This window comes from Diceros bicornis, chromosome 30 (genome assembly GCF_020826845.1).
Source record: "Diceros bicornis minor isolate mBicDic1 chromosome 30, mDicBic1.mat.cur, whole genome shotgun sequence".
In the NCBI taxonomy this organism is placed as follows: domain Eukaryota; kingdom Metazoa; phylum Chordata; class Mammalia; order Perissodactyla; family Rhinocerotidae; genus Diceros; species Diceros bicornis.
The window spans coordinates 14,044,741-14,051,161 of NC_080769.1; the positions used below are offsets into that span (position 1 = coordinate 14,044,741).

The following is a 6,421-nucleotide window of genomic DNA, read 5'->3' on the forward strand; positions in this document are numbered from 1 at the left end:
ATTTTCTATATAATGGCTTGTCAATCAGATATTCATAAGTGATTTTTTCCTCTTTGTCTTCTAATGTAATCTATAATTTTATGTTCTCCTTCACCAGGAGCACTAGCATCAGATAAAATAACCTATAAAAGACAGTTTTTAACACTTTCAGCTCATCTCCAATTTTCTAGGACAAAAATCAACAGAACTGAGTATCTTAAAATAAACTGGGATAATTCTATTAAGATGTTATTAATTGGAAATTTTTCTTAATAAGGTGTGTGTGTATTAAACACCAAAACTATTTACTTACCACATGGAATAGAAAATCAAATGTCTGGGTTAAACTTAGCCATTAGCAAAACCGACCAGTCACAAGTCTCCACCATTCTCACTGCCACCTAAGGACACAGCACTGAAGCACACAAACCCTGGGAGCAATCAATAAAAGACACCCAGTAAACACAATTTCCCACACCTAATAACAGGGAAATAGGCTTATGACCCTAAAATCACACAACAGTTTGTTTAAATTTTACGTAAATACTTAGGAGAACACAGTGATTCTTTAAAGGCAGACCCACGACTTTAATTTTGCTATATTTTGATTTCAAATAGAAATTTTCATTTAAAAATTACTTTCATACATAAATAGATATTTTTTAAACCATGAGTACCATTTTATGGCTTCATAGTGACGGTACGAGGACAAAAAATTGGCATTGAGAGAAAATTCGACTGTCTAAAACTGGATCATGCAAGACATCCCATTTCTAATAACCCTGGCAGCCTCTCCTTTCCTCTGACAGTCAACTAGGATTTCACAGGGGGGAAAAAAGAAAAAAATACTATCAGTCATATCAAAGTATAGACTCAAATATCACCTTCATCTTTTTGAAGTACCAAAATGTGAAACTTACTGTCAAAATTTTCCACCCAGGATCATTATTTAAACGATCAGCTATGTAATAGCGAAGGCATTTAGCAAGATGGTCCATGAACTCGGTTCCCTAAAATGATAGAAGGAAATAAATTAAGCTATCATTTAAGAGTTAGCAATAGCCAGCAAAGTCTGAGACTACTTACTGGTGTAATACAGTTGCTGTCAAATCTTTCTTTTATTTCTTCTGGAGGAAGAAAGCCACCTAGAGAAAAAGGCAATGTTTTGTTATCGCCATAAAAAGTGAGGTAAACTACACAATATTAAGCCCAAACAACAAAAACAGTAAGTTCAAATACAAAAAAATGAGAAGTATTGTCACTTGAGGAACAATGTTCCCCTTTCTGGGAAGAAAATAAGATTCCTCTCCTCAAATTTAAATAAAGCTTTAACAGAAGTGTCAAACAATATATAGTACACAAAAGATACTATATTGTTATATAAAAATATAAAAATTATGATGTTCTTCCTAAGGCCCTCTGCAGCAGAATACACACACGGGTTAGGGGTTCTAATTTGATACCAGTTCTTAAAATAAAGGTGCCTTAGAAAAACAAAATTAGGGCCAGCCTCGTGGCTTAGCCGTTAAGTGCGCGCGCTCCGCTACTGGCGGCCTGGGTTCGGATCCCGGGCGCGCACCGAGGCACCGCTTCTCCGGCCATGCTGAGGCTGCGTCCCATGTACAGCAACTAGAAGGATGTGCATCTATGACGTACAACTATACACTGGGGCTTTGGGGGGAAAAATAAATAAATAAAAATTATAAAAAAAAAAAGAAAAACAAATTAAAATGCTGAATTTATCACAGCTTATGATAAGAAATAAATGATAAGAAATAAAAATATCAGCTAGAGGGATACAAAAATCCTATTTTTCCCTCTGTATCACTGATTAGCTTTTTCTCAAGACACAAACATATTTCATAACATGTTCAAGAAAGAAGACATCTTTAAAATCAAAGACAATCTGTTATAGATACAAACAGGTTTTAGAGTATTAGTATAAGCTACAGCTAAAAGTAACTATATACTCGCATACTTCTAGCAAATTAAAATAACATAGAATGTATCATAATTGCAGGCTTGACCTGACTACACTATGGTATCCTTTTTCAACTTCCAAGTGTAATATCCTGAGCCAATAAACTGTGGCTTTCCTGGTCTATCATATTGCCCTATGTAACAAAACACCAAACAAACCACTCTGCTACAACCACACCCCATCTCACACACAGGTGTCTTGGGAAAGAACCAGTCAGAGTGGGCATGAAGACCTCTTGACCTTTCTCCTCTCTGAGCTTTAGCCAACTCCTACCTATGTACCCATCAGGAATTTCAAGGCTTTGAAGAATTGCAAAAATGGCCACATCCCACCCCTCCCCTCCTCAAAATTGAGAGAACCCTGGGTACCTCACTGCCTCGGTTCCTGCTACATCAATCTAGACTGACAGTGTGTGTGACTTGGTGAAAGCCTGGAATATGGATCACATCATCCCAGGCCTCCTCATGTAGACCTCTGAGTTCTAAGAGGAAGCAATAGGCACGCTACCAAGACTGATTTGAGGAAAATGTTTACAGAATGCTAGCTTTCTAATAGCCCCCATTAGAAAAAAAGAAGTAAGAAGCACTTAAAATATTTGTTTTACAGATATAGAAAAGTTAGCAGAAGAGCTGCACTTGTCCTGAGAGGGACTGACAATCTGCTCTCCCTACCAGAATTCCCTCCTTGTATTCCCAAGTTTCTCTTTTACTACAGAGTTTGGAAACAAATAGTGAAGAATTCCATTAACAACTTTTCCTCAACAGTGAACATAAATTTTCCTTGCATATTCTGGGATTCTAAGTAAATTAAAACCTTATCTATTTGAAAGAAAAAGTTGCCGCCCCTCCCCCTTCTGCATACATCTTATAAAAAGTCCACCTTCAAGACTCATTTTCTTTACCTTTTGCCAGTATTTCTTCCCTGACTCGCTGCTTCTCTACTGCTGCTTCCATTCCTTCCTTTGATGCTCTGAACCTCCTGAACGCTGCTGGTTCATTTTAGCACGTGGTTCCTGAAAAACATGTATTTCACATTCACATAATATTATTCAAAATATTTGCAACTAAATCTGCACATTATTTTGAATCAGTTGTTTTTATAAAACTAGTACACTAAAATGGAAAAGGTAAGTAATATGTCTAATAATCCTTTCACGACAGACAGGAGATCCTGAGGACTTAAATTTGGACCAAGAACCTAAAAGCTGAGCTCAGTGAGTGACATATCAAATGGACAAACATCCTATGAAGCCACAGCACTTAACAGTGCAGGCCCCATGACCTAATGCCAATTCCACTGGGTTATGGTGCTTCAAAGCACCCAAGAAGAAAGCTCACTTGACTCAAAGACTCAGCCAGCAGACAATGACTACAGAACCAGAATCAGGAAGAGCTTCCTTCTGTCCTTGCCTAAGAGGAAGGACGGTCTCCAAATGAGATCCACAATGCCCTATAAAAGCAAAAGAAAACTACTTGATCTGTAGGACCCCAAGGCACTTCCATTTTGTACTTCCCACAATAAGCTTCATAATCACCACTCTGTCTCTACAAGCACAGCAGGAGACAGGGAACAAGGTTTTTACCAAAAGTACTTTTAAATCATTCTAACCAAGTGAAATTTAAATCACTGGATAAACCTAAATGAAGTGAACTGGACTGTAAGGTTCTGAAGTTACTGAACTGAGTTTTGGGGTTGGAAGGGACTCTAAAGTATCCTGTCTACAAAAAATAAGTTCTTTTATATTCTCTTTTAAACAGTTCCCTTTTCTGTAAAATGAGACCACCTAATCTAATTCTTTCAAGCACCAAGTTCTATGATCTACATTTATATTTTAAGAAAAAAACATGTTACAGACATGAGCACGTACACAACGCACACAAATATGTACATATTTTATACTTGATCTAGCAGTAAGGGCATACTGCAGTAAAGTTAAAAATTTTCTTCAAGAAACTTAGCTAATGTGAATTGGAATATGCTCCAAATAAGACATATTCCTGTTCCCTTTATTCTTTACTCCACTTTAACTACAACTTAACAAGTTATCAGGTAGCTAAGATTTTTCTTTGAGTAAAGAGAACCTCACAGAAAAGTTAATCTTCTTGGACCCAAAGTTTTCTGGATTTTCAAAATCATTCCATTAGCTACTACAATTGCTAAATCTAAAACATAAAGAGAATCTATTTGCATATGGATAAATAAATTTAGGCTTATGATTTACCTTAATTTTCCTTGAACCCTGGTATATAGTTTGCTAACCAATTATAACCTAAACTACTTGATATTATTATCATAGGTCAGTAAGTTATTCCCCTCTTAAGGTCCTGTGATGACTAATCACAGCCTATAGGATAAAATCCAAACTCCTGAGTGTGGCAGGTAAGGCCTTCTTCAAGTCATCACTCTACTTTCCTTTCCAATCTAAAACTCCTACAGTTGCCCAAATATGTTAGTGTGATCATAGGCATGGAGAGTGTGTTTACCTGCCACATTTGAGAAGTCCATAAGGTCCTCCCTCCCCATATCTGTCCCATCCATCCCCTTCCACTGCCCACCAATCTCCAATTATTCTTTATCCTTCAAGAAATGGGACAAAAGTCACCTCCTCTCTATCTTCCAACTCTCTTAGTAGCACTGATACCTTCTTCCCTCAACATGCTGCATGTGTTATCTAGTGCCTATAAAGCCCATAAATAACTAACTTCACTCATTTATCTAAGTCTCTGTCCCTTTACTGGTAAGCCCTTCAAAAGCAAGGGCAGTCACCAACATCCCCAGCATTTCACAGTACTTGGTACAAAACAGGCATAAAAAGTGTTTGAATGCATGACTGAAGGATGAGGTTTGCTTTCTCAAATTTACCACACTCAATATTTTTCTTTATTTAGCTGACTTTCATTCTAGACACTGGGAACACAGCAAAAACAAAAACGGAAGACTCTAAGTTAATTATTTTAGCACTTACCACTCCATCTATTGCCATGTAGAGAAGTCATCTTGGTCTTACTATATTGAAAAGTCTGTCAATGTATTCAAAAATTGCAACCATCATTTCATCTTCGTTTTTTGGTGCCGGTCTATAATGATAAGCAAACAATGTAATATAATATAGTACTCCTCTGTAACTGGTGATGTCAGTGACAAAAACAGGTTACGTACTTGTCTTCAGGATGAGTACAGGGATGGATGATTCCATTCATATCCAAATACAGATTACCAAACTCCACGTCATTTGGATTAGGTTTACTGGCATCAACAGGAATCTTTACACCATTGCATTATTTTGGCTATGAGGAAATGATAATTAATAGTAGTTTGATTGTTCAAGTCTGAAATTGATATAACCTAGGCTCAGTAAATACCTGTGTTTCATTTCTGAATTGGAAATAAAACACTTTAAGCAATCTTTAAATTATAAGTTATCTTATTCCTTAAAGCAAACTGAAGTAGATATTTCATTTGTAGAAAGGAGACAGCTTCCAACACAAGTTAATCTTCTCTATGTGGGGGATAGTTATCAAATTTCCAAATCATTCAGTTGTCCAAGCGAGAGACCAGGGGAGTCACCTTAGAATTCTTTTCCCTTACCACCGATTCCAATAAGTCCTGTCAATTTAACATGAAAAACGCTAACAGCATCAGGGCATCATCTCTCACCTACAAGACTGGAACAGTCTTCGTATGGACTGCCCACCTCTAGACTCTCCTGTCTCCAGCCTGCCCTCTATGCTGCCAGAGTTTTTTTTTCTAAAATACAAATGTGGCTGCATCTTAATCTTGCCTGATTCTCCCAGTGATTCCCATAGCGGGTGTAAACCAATGAGCCTGGACCCACCCTAGTCTCCTGTCCCACCACGATATTGTTCAGGTCCAGCCCATCTCGTCTAAGTTCCTGGAAAACGCTCTCATCTCTCAATGTCTTTGCGCACTGCTTCCTCTCTCTCAACACCCACTTCCTGAAATCTCAGTAATTTTCCAGGGTCAGACTCAGATCAAATGTCGTTCATTTTATAACGCTTTGTACACATCTCCTAAGAAATTAACTGCTCTTCCTTCTGCATTTCCACAGAATTTTGCTTATTCACTTGTAGCACTTCCATGGTTTTATAATTAATTTGTCATTCTAACCCAGCTACACTGTGCATTCTTCAAGAGGTAAGGACTGTGCCTTACTCACTTCTGGAGGCACTCAATTATACTTTTGTGATAAACATTACCTTTGTCTTTTTCTCCCAGAGCTTCAGCAGATAATAAGAATATGAGATAGGCTTTTACTGTTACTAATAGTAAAAGTCACTTAAAAAATAATAGTTCCCCAACACATGCAAAGCATCATTTGCAACAGCAAAAAACTGTGAACAATTTAAAAGCCCACTATGTACATGCTATATCATGGATGAACCTCAAAAACATTCTAAGTGAAAGCCAGTCATGAAAGACCACAAAAGATTCCATTTATAT

General features: G+C 37.3%; 1 long non-coding RNA gene across 1 annotated transcript; it reads right to left on the reverse strand.

Moving 5' to 3' along the window:
- Window positions 1-107: 107 nt before the first annotated feature.
- On the reverse strand, window positions 108-2,935 carry LOC131394481 (uncharacterized). Its single transcript, XR_009216141.1, has 4 exons — window positions 2,862-2,935; window positions 1,066-1,124; window positions 900-989; window positions 108-122 (listed from the first exon to the last, which is right to left on the reverse strand). It is a non-coding gene; the product is annotated as an uncharacterized LOC131394481 (long non-coding RNA).
- Between the last annotated feature and the right edge of the window lie 3,486 nt (window positions 2,936-6,421).